This window comes from Macrotis lagotis, chromosome 5, assembly GCF_037893015.1.
Source record: "Macrotis lagotis isolate mMagLag1 chromosome 5, bilby.v1.9.chrom.fasta, whole genome shotgun sequence".
NCBI lineage: Eukaryota > Metazoa > Chordata > Mammalia > Peramelemorphia > Peramelidae > Macrotis > Macrotis lagotis.
Genome location: NC_133662.1, coordinates 128,354,883 through 128,380,075, shown reverse-complemented (window position 1 = coordinate 128,380,075; position 25,193 = coordinate 128,354,883).

Below are 25,193 nucleotides of genomic sequence, written 5' to 3'. Positions count from 1 at the left end.
ATGTCAGAAAAAGAGGTGTGTCATTCTATCAAATCAAAAATGTGTTTAAATAGCCAACATAATACAATCCAATGGCATCTTGAATTCTCAATATCTTTCAGGAAGTTCTGTGATGGTAAATATGTTTGCTGTGGCACATCACTTGAAAAGGTCTGTGATTCTCTTTTAACTGTCTCATAAAGGATGCCCTTGATGTATATATAGATTATTCTCACAAAAATTTTTATAGAGATGGGAAAGTTGCCATATGGCTCTTTTATGCTTTCTCGTTTTTTAATGAGGCTTTGAAATTTTTTTCCCACACTTTTGGCAGCTTCAAATACTTTGAAACTCTATCCTACAAAGCCCTCAATATTGTGTCACCTCTGTGTATAGTTAGTAGTATTCAGAAACTTTCCCTTTAATTGTTTCCTTCAATGTCATTTCCAACTTCCTCTATAACTATATCTGGACATAAGGCAATCAGGGTTAAGTGACTTGCCCAGGGTCACACAGCTAGTGTCAGGTGTCTGAGGCCAAATTTAAATTCAGATCTTCCTGACTCAGGGCCTGTGTTCTATCCACTGTACCACTTAATACTGATTGCTTCACATCTGGGGCTATCTCCAGTACTCCTGATTCCTCTCTGGATTCAGATGGCTCCAGAGGAAAAAGTGAGGCTGGTGACCTGGCACAGCATCCCCTCTCTCAAATCCAATTCATGACCATGTTATCTATTACCTCCCTGATGGTCTTCAGAAGAATGAATAGACAATAACAATAACAACAATTACATATGAAACTATAAAATGTTAGAAGGATATAAATGTGGAGATTATGCTGCACTGATGGCAAATAATTTGTTTTAAAAATTTTCTCTAGAATTTTTTTCATTTTTCACTTGTTCTTCCTTTTTCATTCTCAACAAAGGGATGATTTTGCAAGTTGGATCTCTCTCTAAGCTTTCCCAAAATCAACATTTCCCACTGCTGCTTCTGTCTGTTTTGAGGTAATACTGCTCATAAACCTCTACTATCTTTTGGGGGGGTTTTTTGGCAAGGCAATGGGGTTAAGTGACTTGCCCGAGGTCACACAATTAGGTAATTATTAAGTATCTGAGGTCGGATTTGAACTCAGGTCCTCCTGACTCCAGGGCTGGTGCTCTATGCACTTAGTCATCCCCTCTACTAGCTTTCTACAAATGAATTTATAATTTAAACCAATAGTCCCCTCACCTTTCTTATATCCACCTAGCCAATTGTTTGTTAGACTTTTGTTCTGGCAATGGTAATTTATTTTCATTGGTTAGACTTCTGTAATGAATTGTTATAATTTGAATCAATTTCCTTCTTCATTTTTCCCACTTCCTTTTAACATCAATAACTATTTTAAATAGTTAAAGTTGGAGTTGTCTTACTACTACTGTGCCCTTTTTTTCAGGCATCATAGCAGTGTCTGTTATCAAATATCAATGCTCTAGATAACTCTCTAAAATCATAAGTGGAAAAGAAAGTGTCGATTTCCTCACCCCACAAGTCCAGCACATAACCCTCTGTATTCCTATCTTTTCCTCATTTTTATTCTTTTTTTCTAACTCTGTATTATTTTTTTTAGGTTTTTGTAAGGCAAATGGGATTAAGTGGCTTCCCCAAGGCCACACAGCTAGGTGTCTGAGGCCGGATTTGAACTCAAGTATTCCTGACTCCAGGGCCAATGCTCTATCCACTGCACCACCTAGCCACCACCCTCCAACTTTGTATTGGATTTTTGTCTTTATTGTAACAAATCAATCTCTAACTATATGCAGACAACTGATTCAGGAATGACTCTCCACATCAGTAATTGGTCATTTCCAGGATTTTGCAAAATGATTAGGTTCATTTTGGGGGTTGTTATCCACCATGTTATTCACTATGTACAGAATTTTCTGATTCTTTTCTCAAAAATAATATTCATGGTATATGAATATAGGCTCTCTCATTCCTTATTCTGTGTCCTGGTTGTGGTTCCAGATTTGATGCCAAAAGGTTCAAATAAACAAATACTTTAAGAAAAACATATTCAAATACACCCCAGTAAATACTGTCCAGAAGAAGGTTAAAAACAGATAAAAGTTACCTGAAAGGAGATAAAGGAAGCAAGGAACTTTGTGAGTTTTTGGGAGCTTCCCATCAAAGACATAAAGCTATTTTTTATATATTTTGGGGAAAGTTCAACAACTGGGTCCAGAATTAATCTGCCTTCAGAAAAAGTTAACTTCCATTGCCCCTAGATTTGCTCACGATAGAGTTGGTTGTTGGTGTGAAAGTGTAGAGGTCAAGTTAAACATTTCAATTCCATTAATGTCCTGTCCCACAGTACCCCTAAAGCATATTTTCCAATATTTTCCCCTTTTTTCTCTCATATGTCCTCTTTTGTCATGAAATCACCAAGTATCAAACTACAGGAAGGTATTATCCAATGATTATTGGTATTAGAAAAAAGTCACTATAAGTGAATCCACTTAAAATGGGAATCAGCCTTTCTTAGTGAAAAAAAGATTTCATTAAGATTATGTCTTGACTTGCATGAGCTGATGCTCAGTGAAATGAGAAGAACCAGAAGAATATTGTATACATTAATAACAATATTGTGAGATGTTCAACTATAATGTATGCAATTACTCTCAGTAGTTCAGTGATCAAGGACAATACTGAGAGACGTGTTATGGAAAATGTCATCCACATAACAGAGGGAAAAAAAAAACCTATGGACTCTGAATGCAGAGTAAAACATAGTATGTGCACTTTTTAAACTTCTTTTATGTTTTTTCTTTCTCTTTTTTTGACCCCCTAAGTTCTAATTCCTCTTTCAAAGCATGACTAATATGGAAATATGCTAAACATGATTGTACAGTATAACTTATATCATCATGATGACTGCCATGGGGGTGAGGGGAGGGAAGGGAAAGTAATAGAAAAATATGGAACTCTAAAGTTTACAAAAGGGTGAATATTGTAAACTAGCTTTGCAAGTAATTGGGAAAAAATTTAAATCTTAGGAAAAGAGACTGACTTGAAAACAATCTAAAATTATGGAAATAGGTTTCTTTTATCTTATATAATAAAATATAATTCCCAATTACAGCTAAGCTCTCATTCTTTTAATGAACAAAGAATCAATCAATTTGATTTTTATGGTATAATTTTCCTTACAAAATTCTTATAACACAAAATGACAACTTCAGCTTGAACTTTTAAAGCACAGTTATAAAAAGAGTTATTATTACTGAAACATTTGAAAGCTTCAAAAAATTTTTCAAGGGTTTCTCAGTCCTTTGACAATCAAATTATTCTTCTTCGAAACACCAACAAAAGTTAGCAAGAGATTGCCATCTTTGACTTCATGTGCTAGGATGGAGAGAGATACATGCTGGTGCTAAGTAGAGATATATGTTTGACTAGGTACTGGTCAATTCTTTAATGACTGTTCTCTTATTATCAAGTTTTGCTTCCCTATGCAACTTCATATAGGGAGGTTGGATGACATTATGGAAGAAAATTGGTCTCAGATTAAATTACCTGGGTTCCAGTTCTGAAATATACTGTGTGTGGTGTGTGTGTGTGTGTGTGTGTGTGTGTGTGTGTGTGTGTGTGTGTGTGCCCCTGGACAGATCATGTAACTTCTCTGTGCTCTAGGCAAGTCTTGAAAGCTATAATGTGCAGAAAAGTTATTGCTCTATTTTGGTAGAAGGAATTCCCTCATTGGGAGCTCTATATCCCAGGAAAAAAGATCACAGGTCAGAATCAAAATGCAGTCTAGCAAATATAAAGGCTCAAATAAATACTCCTATATTGAGGATTTCATATATAGCATATAATTTAGAGTGTCTAATCCAGATCTTCACCAAATTTCTCTACCTCTTCAACCTCTGGAGTAGATGCAAGTATAAAATCTATAATGACTTTCTTAGCCTATATATTAGCTTTCATTTTTAAAAATTTTGAATTCTAATTTCTCTCCATCCTTGCAGCCCCTGCCATGCTCCTTTTTCATCATGAGTCCTTTGGAATTATCTTAGATCATTATCTTGATCAGAATAGTTGTCTTTCACAGGTGACTAGTTGAAATAGTTATAATACTGTTGTTGCTGTGTACATTGTTCTGAATCTGCTCGTTTTACGTTGTATCAGTTCATATACATCTTCCCAGGTTTTTCTGAAACAATTCCTGTTGTCATTTCTTATAGCACAATTTGCTTAGCCATTACCCGAGTGATGTACATCCCTTCAATTTCCAATTCTTTGCCACCACAAAAAGAAATGTTTCAAATATTTTTATACATATGGGTCCTTTTCCTTTGATCTTTTTGGGATATAAACTTAGAAGTGGTATTTCTGGGTCAAAGTATATGCTCAATTTTATAGTCTTTTGGGTTCGTCATGATATTTTTTATCATCAGCATGGAAATATAAGATAACCAAGTAGCCTATGAAAGATAATTCATGTTGCATTTGATTAACAATAAATCTAGCTCCATAATTAATCTTTACATTGACAGTTGATATTTTCAAACCATCCTTCCATTTAACTGTAATTTCCTTTTCTCTTTTGCTTTCATTTATAATGAAAATTATAAGATTGTTATTTTTCAGTTCCCTCAGTAGCATGTTAATCTTTTTGTCACTGTGAAAGGATCTTGTCTTTAGATTATAGCAACTAAATTATTGTTTATATATGGTCTATTTTTGTTTTTTATAATTACATGATAAGGTAGTTTTCAATATTCATCCATTTGCAAGTTTATGAATTCCACGTTTTTCTACTACCATACCTTCCCTTCAAGGCCCCTCCCCAGGGAAGTGAATGATCTGGCAAAAATTGTACATGTACAATGTTTATATATAGTCTAAAAATTGTCAGTTGAAGTACCTCCTGCCCTTCTATTCACTACTTTGACATCAACATTATAGAAATAGAAACGATCTGTGCTATTTTGTTATTTTCTTTCTTACATTGGTTGCCATAGCCAAAGAATTCATCACTAAGTGTCTAGCTAACCATTTGGTGAAGTACAACTTCTCTCTACTTAGCTACTCTGGTCCTTGGAAAACATACTCAATCTGTTACAGAAATTATTCCTGAAGCTTTTCCAGCACAGTGGAAGATGTCAGTTTTTATAGATTTTATGTTTTGAGAATGTGGGTCAATTCCATTCCTTAACTATTGGAGTAGGACTCTCTGGGTCTAACCCCACATGGGCATCTCCATGAAAAAAGACCCATCTTTTGGGGAATATTATAATTTCCAAAGAACTGAACCATAGGCTTACTCAAAAGGCAATGAAAAGGTAGATGTCATACAGCAGTAGGCTGAACATATTATGAATAGGGAACTAACAAAGGGGAAGTGGTATCAATCTTGTTATGAGAGAAATACATGATGGAAAAAGAAGATAGACTGGGCACAAGATGAAAACAAAGGACTACTGATGGTTGTCCCATGTGCTCCATTGATGTCCCTGTTGTTATTCAACCTTCATTCTAGAAGAGTTCCATGATATCAGGATGGTGATGGCATCACATGCAAATGAATTGAATTTAAGTGAGGGAGGGTTGTGCAAAATTACCAGCTTCACTTTCTCATTTGGAGTCACCTGAGTCCAGTGGCAAGATATAGATCAAAATTGTTAGAGATGACCCTGGATGCAGTAGACTTTAAACTTTTTTTTGGTTTTTTTTGCAAGGCAAATGGGGTTAAGTGGCTTGCCCAAAGCCACACAAATAGGTAATTATTAAGTGTCTGAGACTGGATTTGAACCCAGGTACTTCTGATTCCAAGGCTGGTGTTTTATCCACTACACCACCTAGCCACCCCTTACTTTAAGCTTTTTAAAGTTAAGATCTTTAACAGGTCTCAATTTGACTGAGGCAAGATCCATTTAGTGATTAGAGCTAGGTAGGAAATGAGGCAAAAAAAGGCCTCTTCTGGTCAAAATAGAAAAAAATGGTCATTTACATTCACTCTTAACCAAATTGGACCCAAAAATGACCAAGTAGAGCTTGGTCTGGGACCTATTGTTGGTCAGTCTATAAGAGCTAGCATCACCATGGATTAGAGTGGATCAAAAATAAGAAGGTATAGATGGGTTCTGATCTTCATGACAGAACACTTGCATCCATGAGATCATGGTTCTTCTGGGGTATTAGACTATGTGTTAGATACTGCTCTCTACACTGGTAATACAAAGACAAGAAATAAAAGCATTCCCTGCCTTGGAAAAGGTGACATTCTACTTGGGACAATGAGGAGATCTGAGGGAAAGGAGGGCAGAATACAACTGGTGTACAAGTAAAATTATACATACATTCATATATACATATATTATACATATATATATATATGAATACAAAGTAATTTCAAAAAAGAGATGACAAATGGTGGGTGTACAAAATCAGAAAAGATGGCATACCACAGTCATTTAAGGACAGGTTTATGTGATGCTGAAACATATTGGAACCTTGAAACAGAATCGACGCTGTTGAATGCAGTTGATTATGAGTTGACTGCAGCTAATCTTTCCCCCTAGACTGACCTATGGTTTGCCTGTGGCTGACTAGATGTTACCACCCCCTTAGACCTCCCTCTGGAGATTCCTAAACTTTCTCTAGGGAATTTTGGTTGATATGCAAAACAATTTCTCCTGTAAAACCATAGGATGTCCTTTCACCCCCCCACACCTTGCACCTGCAGCAGATCTGTTCCAAGAATCATAATCCTCTCTCTCTCTCTCTGGTCTATTAGAACCCTGCAGTTAATCTCCTCCTGGGGCAGTCCAGGACTTGTTTGTTACTGCCCATTACCTGAGTTACAATTTCCTTGCCTCCATGAACTATCATAACTTTAACCCTTTTGGTACTTTTCTCTAATTGAGGTTGGTGACTCCATTCATTCCAACCTATGTCTTTAGCAAAGCCTCACATCAAGTGAGCAGAAGCATTGCATTTGTCATTTCCAAATTGCTCAGGAAAGCTGTTGTACACCTGGCTGAGAGAATATTTAAATTCCTGTTCATTTTTCTCAGTAGGATAAAAGAGCAACATTTCCTAGAAATAGTGGTATTTTGCTATTTCAAAGAACACGGTGTCTCTGAAGCCAAAAAGTAATTTAAGGATGATGTGAAGGGATAGAATTTAAATTTTAGGAACTCCTAAATATATTCTCCATTAAGCATAAGATGTAATTATAGTCATACAACATGCCTATTAGAAAAAAATGTCAAAACATATTCTCTAATTTCTAATAGTTAAACAAATATACATATTCACCTTATGTAAAACAGTCTACTTAAGTAGATTAACAAAAGGGGAACAGTTGAAAGAATAATTTCTCTTTCTATCACATTTATTCTTTCTCCTTAATCCTCAATTAACAACTTCCATGATTTTTCTCTTCTAATTAAAGAATTTGGGAATAGTTCTGGGTTTCCAGGAGAGGCAAATAGTATTGTTACTTGCTTATACAATGAGTTCTGCTCAGATAAAATCAACAGCTTTGGATAAATCTTTAGGCATTTCTATAGTTCAAAATATTTTCTTTACATATAATCCCATTTCAAATACATTACTGCAGGATGAAAGATATAATTTGCAAAACTCACCAAGGATCCTTTCAGTAAAATCCCCTGGAAGTTCCAAGAGAGCCCCAGGAAAAACTGTGAGGCAAAGGGATGGTTGTACTTGAATCCTACAATCTCTTCTAGCTTTGATTCTCAGGGATATTTTCATTTCAGTAGAAGGCATTTATAAATCAAAAAGTTTTTCAGATTTCCCAACCAAACATTAAACTAATAAGTATTTACTATATATTTATTATGCTGTATGTAGTTTATTATGTTAGCCATAAGGATGTAAGCATGTCAAGCCCACAGTCAACTTTTATTGTAAAATAGGAGAAAATTTGTATACACATGTTTAATATTGGTAGGCATAGACAGGTAGAGCTATATATCATTTTACTATGTATGAATTGCTATGTATGGCTGGGGCTTCTCCAGGACTCAGTCCTTTCTAAGGGTATAACTTTCTTCTTTTGCATTCCTTTGGTTTCCTCCTTTCTGAGAGTGGTTTCCTTTCAAATCAAGATGTACAGAAAGAGAATATTTTGGGGTTTTTTTTGAAAGGCAGTGGGGTTAAGTGACTTGCCCAAGGTCACACAGCTAGATAATTATTAAGTGTCTGAGGTTGGATTTGAACTCAAGTTCTCCAGGGCCCATGCTTTATCCACTGCACCACCTAGCTGCCCCGAAAGAGAAATTATTAATGAATTTCCGAATCACTACCAGTCAAGAAACTTCAATTCTTATTTTGACCTTAAAGTCACCTGGGTAAAAGCATTCTCACTTCTTAAAAATTATAAATGTATCTGAATCCCTCGATCAGCTTACATAGCAACAGAGCAGTTTTAAACTTCCTTTTTTCTTTATTTTTTCACGATTTCCCCTTGTTGCTAAATAAGAGACTCTCAAAAGTTAAAATATTTGCTTCAAAATCCTACTGTTGAAAATCCCACTTAGACCGGAGAGGGAATGTTTGTATAGAAACACAGGATTTCTCTCTTCTTGTCCAAGATGTATCTTATTTTGTGATTTGTTGACCCAGGTAAAGGAAATTATTGGTGTTATTACAAAGCTGACTAGATAATATTGACTATCAACATTCTAATGGATAAAAACAGATCTTGACATGACAGATTGACATTTTTACGATAACGTTCAGATTTTTAACTCTTATTTGGAGGTTGAGAAATCAATTTTTTTTATTAGAAATATATAATAATACTTAGGCATTGACTTGCTCAGAGTCATTCATCTATGAAGTATCTGAAGCTGGATTTTAATCAAGTCTTCTTAACTCTAAATCTGGCACTGTATCCACTACTAGCTGCCTCTAACCAAAAAAAAAAAATTTCTAACCCAGCTAAGTCATCCAATTCTTTTCCTGGCAGTTGCAAAAAAGTAGAAGGGAAGGGGAATAGGGCAATATAGACACTGTGGACAATGAAAAATCCTTTCACCATGGATACCCATTGCCTTTATTTTAAATCATCTCTGATTTCCTTGCTCTGTTGCAGTCCTACCCAGGTATGATTAGAATCATAAGGTTCTCCACTCATTCTCACTGTACAGTTTTGTCTCACCATATTTTTTTTTTGCTTTTATTTTTTGCAAGGCAATGGGGTTAAGTGACTTACCCAAGGCCACACAGCTAAGTAATTATTAAGTGTCTGAGGTTGGATTTGAACTCAGGTCTTCCTGACTCCAGGGTCAATGCTCTATCTACTGTATCACCTAACTGCCCCTCACCATATGGTTTTATAGCCTCTTATGTCAAGGCTGTCTTTCAGTTGGTCAAAAAGCATTTATTAAGAACCTACTATGCCCTAGTCACTGTGTTAAGACCTAGGGGATTCAAAGAAATCAAAAAAGCATAATAAAACAAAAACAATAATTGTCCTCAGGGATCTCATAGTCTAACAGAGAAGATCATAGCAAACAGTTATATACAAATTATATATATATATATATATATATATATATATATAACAAAATGAAGATAAGCAATACAGAAAAGTATTATGAGATTCATTTTTTCAATATTTGGGACATTCTTTTGGACATTCAAGGACATTCTTCTTGCAGTCATTGGTTATGCTGAATGAAGTTCACTGAGCTGACTCTGTTACCCACTCCTGAGCTTCTCCTCCACTGATTTTCAGTTGTTATGTAACTTATGCATCAGCTTCTGGAGGCCATAAGACTCCTTCTCTATTGAAATGTATTTAAATCCTGACCTCCTATTCCTCATTGACCTCTTGCCCTGGTGCTGTGTGGTGACCCTGGATTACAACTCCCTTGTCTCTTTAAAAAAAAAAAAAAAAAAAACCCTTCCTATTGTTGTTTTGATAGTCCTCTACTTTAAGTTGCCAGTTAACTCAATGTCTGTCTTGATCATAAGTTTGCCTTATCAAAGCCTGTCCCAGGGGATGAAAAAAAATTTACTTAAGAGCCTTAAACATCCCTTACATGAGAGCCAAAAGAAGAATCTCAACTGTCCCTAATTTTTTGGAGACATGTAAAATCCTTCCACTCAATCTAGTTAATGTGAATCCTTTAAGTGCAATTTATAACCTGACAGTATATCTATAAAACGTTTTCCCTTAGAGGATGTATGAGATTATGACTGCTTAAATTTGTTCAATTTTTAGTGATATTGAAGGAAGTATGGGTTATGGATCTATCTTCTCTAACTTTGGTGGTCTGCCCAAGGGACGTCGGCAGTATTAGAGAGGAAAAGAGGGTGTGTTTGAGAAATGTTATGATGGTAGAACTGACAGATTGGATATGGAGTGTGAGAGAAACAAAGGATTCAAGATGACACCAAGAGGGGTGAGTCTAGGTAACTAAGAGTATATCAACTCCTATAGGAGGCTGCCAACAGGAATAGGAAATTTACCAAAAGGAGAGGGGTTTATTTTTAAATTTTAAAATTTTGAATGTTGATTTTAAGACATCTAGAGTTTATCCAGTTCAATATGTCTAATACAGAATTAGAGATCTGAAAGTGAAGGTGAATAGAAAAGTTAAGGCTAGATAGAGAGATCCGAGAACTGTGAACAAAGAGATGAATCCATGGACAGTAACATGCAAGGTTGATTTTCAAACCTTACTTAGGACATCAAAATGCCTCTTCCCATTCAGGTTGGCCTAGATGATCTTTTAATTTCCTTTTAGATATAATATCATTTGCTCCTTGATTAATTCATCCATTCAATTAATAAGTATATCTTCAACTTTTTTATCTTAAAAATACTAGATTCTTTGGGGGGCAGAAGAAGAAGCTGGTAGACGAGAAGTATTAGTTTCTCAGGAACTGGCAATCTAATTGGGAACAGTGAGGACATAACATAAGATGACCTTTCTGCCTGAAATGGTAAAAGAAAAAGACAATCAGGAGTTAACTCTGATATGTAAATGCATCTTCTTGAGTCCTCTCTTCAGTGGTGACCTACCATTGGGATCTAGGTCGCTAGTTTCTTTTTCTGTGCTCTCTATAAAATGAAGATTAAAGATTAAGAGAAAGAGAGGCGGGGATTCAATGGTGCTTGCTTTTGGAAAGGGCAGAAACTCAAGAGAACTCCCAACTCAAAGGAAGAAAAAGGAAAGCTTTGGACAGTAGTCTGGAGACAAATTAAAAGAAAGGGGATCAGCCAATGTAAGATGGAGCTAATAATTAAAAGTCAGGGTCTAGTTGGCTTTTCTTGTCTTGGGTCATGAGCCTTAGTCCCATGTAGACAGCTAAATCTTTAAGGGTTTTGGGCTTCTTTTTAATCAGCTTTTGTTTTCCCTTTGCAAAGTATAAGACAATGAAAGAATTTATTGGTAATGGGTTCAATTAAGAGGTCAAATAGAATGAGATAAAATTTAATAAGCAAAAAATGAATGCAGGCAGAGGATGGAATTACAAGACAGGAGTTTTTGTGAAATGGAACTAGTAGATTTAAAAGCTACAAATTCCATATAGGTCAACAGTGTGACAGCAACCAAAATAAACTGATGTTATCTCAAATTACATTGAAAAGCATAGTGTCTAGTACACTGCTGACTCTATTTTGTCTGATCAGGTCACAACTGGTTCAAACCAAGGCTCCCTGAATGATTAGTGAGAACTTGCCAGGAACCACCATATTACCAGAAGTTCCAGTCACATTACCCACTTCCTTTCTTGCTTACCCTCTAGTCTGCTCCACCTCCACAGTAGTAGTTTAGCCAAGGAGAATGACCACCCGAAGGGTATTTGGTGGGTCCTCATCAGGAGCTGTTACGTGAACAGTAGTCACAACCAGACTTCCCACTTCCCTTCTGGCTCTGACTCTGGTCTGCTCCACCTCCATATCAACTGCTTTAATCTAACCCAAGAATCCCCTTCCCTTTTCCCACCTTCCTTTTATGAATTGTCTTCACCCATTACAATGTAACTTAGTCCTAGAGTTAAACAATTGGCAAGCTTTAACAAATGCTCTATCATGTCTATCTGTCATGTATCACCTTCCTCTACCGATTATCTGTCAGTCAATTGATCTATTTATCTATACTATACAGCTATCATTCATTTCTGGGCACAGCAAAATCTGAGATTGAAAAAGTTCTCAAACCAGCTTATCCAAATTGACATGTGAAGAAGAATCACCTCTCCCTAAATACACCCTACAATTTGCTATACATACATCTGCTCCTTAATCTCTATAGGGTGGGAACCTACTCTTTCCTGGATAATCCATTACACTTTTGTAAACTTCTAAAAGCAATCTCTTTACTTCAAGCCTAAATTTGCCTCTCAGCATCCTCAAGGGTCAAATAGATTGAATCTCATCCTCCTTCCCTCCCTATTTCTCTATAGCCATCTAAATACTTTCAGCTCAATTCAGCAAGTATTTATTAAGCTCTGTGTTCTTACTATCATTATGTTCCAAGCACTAGGTACTGAGGATGCAAAAGCAAAAATCCTACATTCTCTATTCTTCTCTATACCATGGAATTTAATTCTACTGGAAGACATAACAAATACACAGAAAATTAAACAAAATACATGTGAAATAAACATAAATAATTTGGAAGGAATCCAAAAGGATTTTGTAGAAGATGACAAAAGGTTGAATCTTGAAGGGAGCTAGGAAAGGAGTTCACTATTCCAGAACAGCCTATGCTGAGGCAAAGTGCTATATCCAAGTATTAGGGATGAGTCTGACTAAAGCCAGTTAGTTCTGGTTCAGTGATGGAATGCAGTGAGATACCCAAAGATAATTCAGCAATTAACAACAGGAGATTTTATTAGTTATAGCATAGAAAGAATAACAGATATTTCATTACTTAGCTTAAATAGACTTGACCCCTAGTCTCCAAATGGAAAGAAAAAAACAAACAAAAAAACAAAACCAACTCTATGGTCAGCAGAGCAGGGTGTGATAACTTGAATGGTTTTGAGATATCTGTCAAGTTTGAAAGGCTCTAACTCCACATGAGTTGGGCCTTCCTATGCTCTTAAGAAACTAAGAAGTCATGGCCATAATGCTAGAGATTACCAGGAAGCTTCATCAAGGGAGAGAAGCTTGAGTCTTAGGTCCCTGTGCCAATCAAATCATAAAGATAACTTTGTCACCTTTCAGGGAAAAAAATATCCAGACTTGTATGGAGTTGGAATGTAGAATGTATGGGTAGGGAGAACTGTGTATTCAGCCTAATAAGAATATTTGAAGTTAGGTTGTAAAGGGTTTTAAATACTAAATAAAGGGGTTTATATTTTAATCTAGAAGCAAGAGAGTCACTAACACTTCTAAATCAGGAGATTAAGTCAGACCTATTTAGGATTTTTGATTTGCCATCTATATGGTGATTTATTGAAGAAGGGAGACTGTATTCTGGGAACTAACAGGGAGGCTCTTGTAAAAACTGACTCTTTAAGGTTTGTAAAATATATTTTGTATATTATCTCATTTGATTCGCAGAAAAAACCTGATATTTAAATGAGAATAATAACTATTATCTATATTTTAGAGATGAAAAGACTGAGATCCATAGAGGCTATGTGACTTGCCCATGGTCAAGCAACTGTGAAGTGTCTGATGCAGAATTATTGTTCCAAATCCTTCTGTGAGGACACATTGTAGTATCTCTTAGATCTAAATAATATCCTGTTAACAGAATTGAGAAGATTTGGTCACTGACAGGTTATGGGGAAGTGAGTAATGAAAGTTAAGAGTCAAACATGACTGAGGTTCCTATAAATCTTGAGAGCCTAGAAGAGAAACAATGTTCTTGAAATTAGGAGATTTGGGCTTAGGAAAAAGAGAATAGTATTTATTTTAGACATATTGCTTTTGAAGTACCAATCCAAGTGAAGATGTCCCACAGGTTTTAATGGAGATTCAAGATTGGAACTGAAGAGAAGGATAATGATTGATTAAGTAGATTTGGGAGCCACCTGTAAAGAGATGATGATGGAATTCATTTGAATTGATGATATTTCTGAGAGAGTAGAGGGACTAAAGATGAACCACTGAGGATATCCACATATAAGAGGCAGAACATAAGATGATCCTCCAAAAGATACTGAAGAACAGTCAGATAAGAAAGAGAACTAGGAAAGAACAATGTTATGAAAATGAAGAGACAAGTGAATATGAGAGAAGGGAATAGTCAACCATGTCAAATGATGAAGAGAGGTTAAAAAGAATGAAGACTGAGAAAAATCCATTGAATTTAGCAATGAAGAGTCAGAGATGAGAAATTGTAGGCAACTTGAAGATAACTGTCTTATCCCACAATTTTTTCCCTCTATTTAGCCTTAGATCCTTCAACTTGTTTTCCAAGGGGTATGACTTGAGATAGGCAGTGTGGCACAATGGTTAAGAGTGAAGACTTTGGTCAAATGGTGCCTTTTGGATACACCTTTAGTTCAGGACAAGAAGCCAACTGTGGCTAAGGCATGAGTAGGCTCACTTTGCCTATAATGGAGCTAGCTCATTATGTCTCCTACCATGTGGGTGAGGTAACCTTTTTTGATGGATTGATGGAATCTCTAAACTGGTGAAATAAGGTGATAGCTCTTCCTTCCTTCCTTCCTTCCTTCCTTCCTTCCTTCCTTCCTTCCTTCCTTCCTTCCCTTCTCTCTTTTGCTACAAGGTCAAAAACTAACCCAGAGTTTTACATCCTCTCTCATTGGTTCAGTTTATGGAATCCAGACTGAGTACAACAGATGATGATATTGATAATGATGAAGATGATGATAATGATGAAGAATAATGTTTGTCCTTCATTCTCAAAGAAGACCATGATATCAGGGAAGTACTGCCATGGCAAGCAAGTGTATTGGATTTGAGTTAGGGGATTGTTGGACTAAGTCTCCAGAATTTCAGTGACTCAGGATGACTAGAGATGGCCCTGAATGTGAGGCAATTAGGGTTAAGTGACTTGTCAAGGCACACAGTAAATGTCAAGTATCTGAAGCTGAATTTGAAGTCAGGTCCTCCTGACTCCAAGTCCAGTGCTCTATCCACTGTGACACAAAGTTGCCCTATTGGCACTGTGGATAGAACTCTCGGCTTGGTATCAGGAAGGCTTCATTGTCCTGAGTTTAAATCTAGTCTCAGATATTTATTAGCTATATGACCCTGAGCAAGTCACTTCACCTATTTGCCTCAGTTTCTCATTTGTAAAATGAGCTGGAAAAGAAAATGACAATTAACTCCAGTATCTCTAACAAGAAAACCCCAAATAGGGGTCACAAAGAGTCAGAAAGGACTGAAAAATGGTGAACAACAGCATTCTTTATATATGGTATAGGATACATGAGTACCAAGCTCTATCTTCCACACCAATTTATTTATTGATCCCTTCTTTTTTCTTTTCTAACTACTACCACCACAATCCATGTTCATTATCTCTTGCATAACTTCTGTTAACAGTCTCTATACTAGTCTCCTTCTCTCCAAATTCTCCCTAATCTCTTCAGATCACTGCCTTAATAATCTTACTAGTTTACTCTCCAACTTTAAAACTTTTCAGTGACTCCCCAGTGTTTAATAAGTAAATCAGATTTTAGCATGATTTTCAAAAGAAATATTACAATAAACCAATAAACCCTAATCACCAAAAACTCAACTGAAAAGATGACTGATCAAGAATGTATGTGGTTTGCCATTTTTAAAGATGCAGATGAACAATCAAAGGAGACTACCCTACCCATAGGGTAAGGAAGGAATACATCAGGTTCCATGCTAGGTAAAATGAGCATGCTCAAATCTGATACATAATCAAAAGTCTGTTTTTTCAACCCATGGTTAGTAGAACAGAAAAAAATACCTATACATGTTCTAAAATCCATCTTAACTCATGTGAGAAATGGGCTCTCATTAACTAATCCCAGTGTCCCATTACATTAATAAACATTTATTGAATTAGAATGCTGCATTCTATTGTCTTATCTCTGAATTCTAGCACATATTCCAGTCAAATGCTGGACTAATAGTAATAGCTAGCATTTACATAGCAGTTTAAGGTTTGCAGAGTGCATAAATATAATTTGATTCTCACAACAACTCTGAGGTAGATATAATCTCTATTTTACAAATGAGGAAATTGAGATTAAATGATTTACTAGTGTCCAAGGCAAGATTGAGACATAGCTCTTCCTGATTCCAAATCAGGAAGTGAAATAAGTGAAATAGCAATTGTGATATGCAGAAAGCCAGAGTGGTTCTAGGATATAACTGTCTTCTGACATCAGTGAAAGCATACTCAAATAAAACCATTTATTTATTAAGCAAAGGTATTTGTCCATGCAGTTAAAAATTGACTCTAATCTATCATTTTCAAAGGGTTTTATCATCTAGAGAGGAAAGAAGATAAGAAACCACAACAAATATTCATAAACAGGAATTTTTGAGAGCAAGACTGCCTTAAATTTAATCAGGAAAAGGTATAACTATGCAGTCATGTTGGAAATGAGTTCATTTACCTTTAAACAATGTTTCTTTCCAGTTTTCAAGTGTTAGTGATTTTCACCATCTAATGTTTATATTAAAAGTTGCTTTGGTAGCTTCTTGATGTCTTCCATTTGCAAATCCATTAAAGTCATTTCTGAGGCTCTTAACTAACTTAATTTGCATAGCTTCTCTTTTCCCATTTGGCTTTTTATTGTTCAGTTCTGCCTGGTAATGATAATAATGAGCAATCATAAATCAAATTGAATAGGGCAGGCACATCAAAAATGTTACATCAAAAACAACCCAACAATACCATTGGGGGGAGGTGGGGAGGAAACAGGATCCAGTAAATAGTAACAGCATGTTCCCTGAGATCTAAAGTTCAGTTGCAAACCTTTCTCTATCTGCAAAACATAGGAGTCCTTTTCATCAGCTATATGGAACATTTATGATGAAATGATAAAGGTTTAGATGGTTCTAAATCACAGTATAATGTAATAATTATATTTTTATTTCCTCCAATTATGAGAACTGTTAGAAGGGTAAGATAGTATCATTACAGTGCAATCATCCAAAGATGCTGCGCTGTGTTGTCACCCAAGGTTCATTTTGGGCCTATGACTGATAGACTATGTCAAACATTTGGCAAACTAAAGTCCTTAATATAGTACCAGCACCATACACCCAGCAGGCTGTTCAGTAAACATGAATTGAGGATAATGATTATTATCAGCAGCAGCTGCAATCCAGGCTATTTTCTAAAGGAAGGAAAAATATATCTCCTGAGATAGAGTCTTTCAAGGTATTATCAAGGAATAAATAACCTCATCTCCTCCAAAAACTTTCTTCTTTTGAGCCCACAAAAGAAGGTTTGAATAGGTAAGGGGAGGAAGTGCGGATGTGTTGGGACACTGATAAAATTGAAAGAATAACAGATCAATTAATATTCTCTGTTTACCAGTGTAAGGCTTCTGCAGGATAATGAAGAGAATGCCAACAAAAACATTGTGGCAGGTTGCTGAGTGATTCAAGAAGATTCAAGAGTGGGCTCTAAAAGCCTGGGCACACTAAGCCAAATTCTCCCAAATTAAAGAAGGCAGTCAAGATATTTATATCAATGAATGAATCAAATCAGTAAGCGTACCTTGTCATCTATGTGTCAAGTGCTAGTGCCAAGATACAATAATAAAAACTAAGCAATTCCTGGCCTCAAGTTCCCTAAACGGGAAAGAGCCTTCAAGAAGGTCCTATTAGAGAAATTTTACACACACACACACACACACACACACACACACACACACACACACACACATATATATGTATATATATATATATATATATATATACATATATATGTATGTATATGTGGGGCAAATAGATTGAGCAGTGAATAGAGCTCAGGCCTTAGAGTCAGGAAGAGCTGAGTTCAAATCCAACCTCAGACATTTAATAATTAATTACCTATGTGACCTTGGGCAAGTCACTTAACCCCATTGCAAAATACATACATACATACATACATATATATATATGTATATATATATATACATATATATGTATATATATATAATTAGTAACTTTGGTGAAATCAATTTCAAGTCAATCTTGAGGTCCAAAGTCAAACTATAAGAGTTTAATAGTGAGTGAAAGGAAAAGAAGTTGAGGCAATAATCGCAAAAAAAAACTTTTTCCAAGAGTTTAGCTATGAAAGAGAAGGGAGACATAGGATTTTTTTTTTTGCAAGGGGTCATCATTCTTGGCCTCTTTGCCTCATTTCTCTTACCCAACCTGAATCACTGAATGGGCATTGTCACAAGTCATCTCCAGTTATCCTGATCCATATCTGGCCCATGGATCCTGATGTCTCCAGAGGAGGAAACTGAGGCTGGTGATTTTATACAGCTCTTCCCCCACACCCCAAATTAAATACAATTCACTTGTATGTCATGGCATCACCTCCCTAATATCATGAGGTCCTCTTGCAGAATAAAGGACAAACAACAATATATTATTGATATTTAACATAGTGTTTTGCATGTAGTAGGTGCTTAATAAATATAATCCAGATTAAGGATGTAAAAGTATTCCCCAAAATAAAGAGGGCTCCTCATTAAATTTTGACCTGTTGGAAATACATATGCATTAACCTTCCCAGTTTGTCATTAAGAAAGGGTAAAATCAACTTAAGTTAATACCCACATTTATTGATATTTCTCTAAGTTGAAGATTTAACCAATATTCATTGGGGGGAGGGGGGGTTGTCTGGTGGAGAGGCACCCACCTCCACTCCTGTCGCTAAATGACCTGATTATCAGGAAACTTTAGTCCGTAGGCAAAAGCTGATTTTTACCCATCAATGTTGCTCTTAAGGATTAGAAAAATAATTCATATATCTATTATGAAAATAGATATGTATGTATGTATATAAAGGACAAAAATTCACTGTTGACCAGGATTTAATTTATGATATAACCAACAATGATGGAGAACTAAATACTGATATTCATGATCTCTCAAATCTCTCCAAAATATGAATTATGCATGAGAGATAAAGCAATTATACCTCTTTCCACCTCCAAAGGTACCAGGGAACATTATCAAGATAATAACCTGATAAAATAGCTGCAGACAGCTAATCCCTAACCTCTATTGTACTTATGTAGCACCTCCTTCCCCACCAGTCACTGTGCTCTGGCTTGAGAAAGAATTTATCTGGTGAAGCATGAATTACCCAGTGTGGTAAGAACTAAGACAGCTTTGAGGTCCAACTCCTAGAGAAACCACAATCAAAAAGGAAGAAGTCAGAAAGTAAACAATGGGGGGAACAGGAGGAGAAAAACTGAAAATGCCAAAGCTCTCAGGAGGAAGAATTTAGTTATAGACTTTAAGAATAAGCAGATGAACAAATAGAGAAGATATTAATAACAAAATGGCATGTTGCCTCCAGATCAACTAAACATGACCAGACATCTATGAATAAATAATATAAAAAAAGGAAAATAAATTAACAACTGAGGAGGCAGAAGAACGTGTATATTCACAAGAAAGCATGAAACCCACAGCAGAATGTTACTGAATTCTTTTTTTTTCTTTTTTTTTTTAGGTTTTTGAAAGGCAAATGGGGTTAAGTGACTTGCCCAAGGCCACACAGCTAGGTAATTATTAAGTGTCTGAGACCGGATTTGAACCCAGGTACTCCTGACTCCAGGGCCAGTGCTTTATCCTAGCCACCCCTGAATTCTTTAAAAAGAAAAAGAAACACAAATTTTGCAAACAGAATTTATGGTTTATACAACAGAAATAATTGACAATGTGAACAAATTTCACTCCCTGTGAATAAACCTCCACCAAAGAAACATGACAGATCAATTGATTGGAAATGTAAATACATAAAAGTGAAAGATAATCTGTAAGAAAAAAATACCATAACATTAAAAGGAAATAAGAAAAGTATATTGATCTTAAAGTACAATGTATTGAGAAAATTTAATAATTATAGATGTCTCAGAAGAATATAATAAGAAAAGGACTGAACTCTAAATTCAAGAAATAACATCAAAAAAACTACCCCAAACTTCTGGACACAGAAAACAAAAGGCCAATCAAAAGAATTCAAAGATTTCCGTCAGGAAAAAAAAAACAACATCAAAACCCTATGCTGAAATCTTTAAGACACATAAAAGATAAATTAAATTTAACATTTCCAAATTCTGCAAGTGACCAGGAGAAAGACCTTCAAATATAAAGGAAAGGATATTTAAATAACATAAGATTAAATTTATTTAAATATTTTATTTATTTATTTTCCCAACTACATACAACAGTAGTTTTCAACATTCATTTTTGGCAAGGTATTGAATTTTACATTTTTCTCCTTCCCTCCCTTTTCTTCCCCTTCCCTTGACAGAAATATAGGGTCTACATTTATAACCATGCTAAACATAGATCCATGTTAATCATGTTGAATAACACAAGACTATAGTGCACCATCACAGGATAGAATGGAATAAAATATTCCAATGAGAGAAAGAGTTCAAGATGCAACCTAAGGTGACATACTCTATAATCCTGAGTCTAACCATTTAATGAATGAAAAAAAAAGAATATTAAAAAACTAAAGAGGCATTTGAAATATGCCTACACAGGAAACTTGAGCAAATTATTTGATTTTTAACACTCAAACAATAGAAAAACAAGAAAAATAAATGAACACAGAGAACATCAGAGAAACTTTCAAAAGATTTCTTTACAAAAGTACATAAGGAGGTAAGGGTAAAAAGAGGAAGTCAGAGAAGAAATGGTAAAGAAACAGGCTTGAAACATCACAAACTTATAATACTCTACCAACAGGAAAATCAATTTTTTTGTTTTGTTTTTTATTTTGTGGGACTAACTTGTTGAACAGAAGGGCACATAATAGGGGAGCAGGGAGAAAATAAAAGGTAATATTTTAGATACACTTTTAATCAATTCAAAGGTTAACAATCAAGGGTAACTTGTGGTGTCTGAGGAAATAAAGGTCTATAGGAGAAGGATGAGGAGACAAAGGGAGATGTTGAAACCAGGGCAAAGAAAGGGGGAAATCTTGTCTAATTGGATGGACAGAGCTCCACTGAAAAACATTCTCAGTGGCAGAAGACAGAAATACTATAAAGAGAGATGAGTACCTTAAAGTAGGTGTAAGCCCTTTGGTGTAAGACTGCTCATTCTCCCTCAGAAAGGGCATCAGAACTTCTAGGGACAATTGATACCCAAAAGACAGAGAGAGAGCTCAGGCCCAGAGAGGAAACATTATTGGGGGATCAGAGATATGGCAAATCTCAATTAGAGGACAAAAAGAAGTAACATATTGAATAATCACAGACACAAAAATATTCCTACCATTCTATTTTCTCCAGTACAGGAGTTGATATTTCTAAGAGTAGAGCATAAAAGAAAAAGAAGGGCTTGGGGAAGTAAGAAATTCAAGACAATAAGAAGAGGAATTATTTAGAAGAGGAAACCCAAAACTGGTACCTCAGAAGCTTTAATTTCATGAAGAATACAGGAACTAAAAAAGGATTAAATAAGTGTTAAGAGTCATGAACCAAAGGGAAAAAGTCTAGAATAGACAAGGATAAATAATGAAGAGAATGAGGAAGTAAAACTTTTTTAGGAAAAGTGCAGAAAATAAAATTTTAAAATGAACAAATCTTAGATTAACAGTAGACCATAAATTCCTCCAGGGCAGGATTTTTTTTTTGCCCTTTCTTTGCATCTCCAATGCTTAGTACAATGTCTAGATCAAAATAGGTACCTAACAAAAGTTTACTGACTTAAATAAAGATCTTAAATAATCCATTCTAAACAAAGAAACACAATTAGCAGTAATGGAACTACCAACAGAGCAAAAAACAAACAAATAACCTTTGGTCCTAATGGTTTCACAGAAGTCTATCAAAATGTAAAGAATTATTAATATTATATATTATACACTTTATTATCAAAGACAGAAAAGTACAGCCCTAACAGCTAAAACAGGGAATGATAAAGCATGGAAAGAAAATTGTAGACCAATATCATTAATGAATATCCATTTAAAATTTTAAAGAAAAATCCTGTCATATAGATTACAGCAAAAATTAAAGAAATAATTCATCATGACCAAGTTGAATTTCTCCCAGGGATACAAGGCTGGTTCAGCATTGACACGTGTGTGTGTGTGTGTGTGTGTGTGTGTGTGTGTATGTATGTGTGTGTATGTATGCCACCCAAACTACTTAATTATCTCAATATATACATTAAAAAAGTTTTTAACAAAATATAATGCCAATATTTTTTTAAAACCTTAAATAGAATATAGGAACATAGCCTAAAGAAAACAGTTTTAACATTTTTAAGTTCAAGTAGATTGTTAAAATGTAACATTTTTCCATCAAATAAGAATTGATATTTAAAATGAATTTATATAGTTACAAATATGAAAACTACATTAAAAAGTCAATATTCATTGAATACATGATGATATAGTAGGCAAACCTAAAAAGTATTTAGTAGATACCACATAAGGAGGGTGAACTATATTGAGAGAAAGTGTATTTTTAAATTAGCAGAATTTGCTGAAGAAAAATTATTTTTGAGATGTTTGACAAATGTATAGCATGCTGCTTTTATCTATATACATCCTTGGTGCTTTTCATTCTTTGATCACCATTGAAACTAAATGACTCTAAATAAGCAACAGCTGGTTTTGCATAACAGTCTCCATTTGCTAAAATGGTTCTGGGATAAGAGCCATCCAGATGTTCCCAAGATGACTACTCTGAGATTTTTGTTTTATTTTCAGTAACAACTTTTTTGTCAAAAGGCATTTCTTGAGGTATGATAGAGTAGGGAAAGTCCTTTAGTATGATTTATATTTGACTGAAACTTTTATCAGGGACATGCCACTCTTTTGTCACTCACATGGAAAACAGGTTCGTAACATCAAAAACTAAGCTTGAAGGGAACTGAGAAGTTATTTAGTTTAACCCTCCTGATTTTTCTTGTGAGAAACCTAAGAGACTGTACATATCCATCCTATCCAAGGTCACATAAGTGATGGAGGAGTTGAAGCCAACTTCTCTGAATCTAAAGCCAGTATCCTTTCAACTATACTGCCTATAAAAAAAAGAATTTTTTTCCCTGAAAAGTAATTACTCTAACCCTTTTGAAGCAAAAATAAATCTGCTTAACCACTCATTGCTTCCTGGATTTACTATCTAAAACTCTCTAATCTATAGTGGAACCCCCAAAGGGAAACTTTTATTTCTATCTGTCAACAACAAACATTTGCTAAAGGCAGAGTATTAAGTGTTAGGAATCCTTATAAGAATGAGATTCTGTCCTCAAAGAGTTTACATTCTACTGGGGAAACTTGGACACAGATGAGTAAATACAAAAAATATATCTATAATAACAACAACAACAACAACTGGTATTTACATAAAAGTTAAATTTTATATTATTTATATATATATCATTTAAATTATATAGATTATCTTACTTAATCCTGGGAACAACTCTCTAAAGAAGTTTATTATTATTATCATTATTATTTATTATTATTATTATTATTCCCATTTTATAAAAGAGGAAACTGAGGCTGAGAGAGGTTAAGTGATTTGTCCAGGGTCCTACAGATACTTATAGGTATTTGAGGAAGAATTTGAACTCAGATTCAAAAGTTTAGTAAGCCTTTTATCAAATATAACACTTGAAGACCTTTGATCTCATTATATCAAGAGGAAAGGTACATATTTATGAAGATCTTGACATAATTGATAAGGCACATAGATCCTGAGTTTGGGAGGAGCCATCCCTCCAGGTAAGTCCTCTTGGACATATCTCTTAGTATGTTGACAGATAGTCAATCCCATTCTAAGCTGGAGGTGACTCTTTCCTTGGATGGATAAACCTGAAATTGCTTTTCAGACCCAGTCTTCTGATAGTGAAACTGATTTAAAGGGAAAAAAAACCCTTTCAAAGCTATATTCTTTGGGGGTTTGGCTCTCTAGACAGATCCCACACACACATCCCTATGTAATCAGCAAAGTTAGAGAAACATTAATAAATGTGTATATTAATCTAATTCTGTTTTACTCTTTCCTGAGGTAAAATTCTAGAAGTTACAATTTGTCCCTTATTAGGACAAACTCTTAAGGTTAACACATATTTAATCTAATTGTTATTGTACCAAAACTCATATAGGAACCCTCTTCACATTCTAGGAACCCCTAACTCCCTATATAAAGGTAAAGTACTTTCTGCCATATTAAAATACTAAAGCTCTTTATTTATATTCTCCCCCATTCAGATTTTTCTCTTCATCTCTTCAACTGTCTTGTTGGTTATCAATCAAAGATCATGGCATAATGCCTATCCCAAAGAAGAAACAATAAATGTTTATCTCCAATATTTCTATCATATTAAAAAAATCATGAATTCTCCATTTTCAAAAATTCATCTTAATTTATATGAAATCTCCTTCCCCTCATGTTCTCATTTAAATGTGCTTTATCCTTTGTCTCTCTCTCTCTTGTTTAACAATAAATAAACAAAAATCATTGTCTCTTCCCCTCTGAAAACAAAAATCATGAACTGGGATGTTTCCTTCAGAGCTGGTCTCTGCATTTTCTCCTCATTGACATTTGAAAAGGACTGAGTCTTGTTTTTGGAGCAGGTATATTGGTTAGCTCACAAACCTAAGAGCATAATTTGTCTTCATTGTCCTTTAGATCAAACACCCATACTAATTCTCTGCTCATGTATTCCTAATAGATTAGATAACTGATTGGTCTAATGAATTTGTATTGAAAGTCACAATATCATTCAAAATTCAAAATTTTCAGACTTATTTAGGGGAAATAAAAATCTTCCCTCATATGCACAGGGCCTTTTAGAACCCTTTAGTAACATTCCTTTCTTATTCCTCACTCCCTAACCCTTCACACCCTCCTAAATATTTCTACTACAGATTACTTAACTAAAAATGCACAGGTTAACATACACCAGGTTTTAATCTCATCTTTCTTTTGTAGAATTCTTTATCTTTGAATTCAGTGAATATATTAATTGAATTTAATGAACAAATTATGATGAACATTAAGGGAAAAGCTCAAGAATTCCCAATGTTAAATTAATCTAGGGTTCCCCTCTCATTGTACCTCATTTTG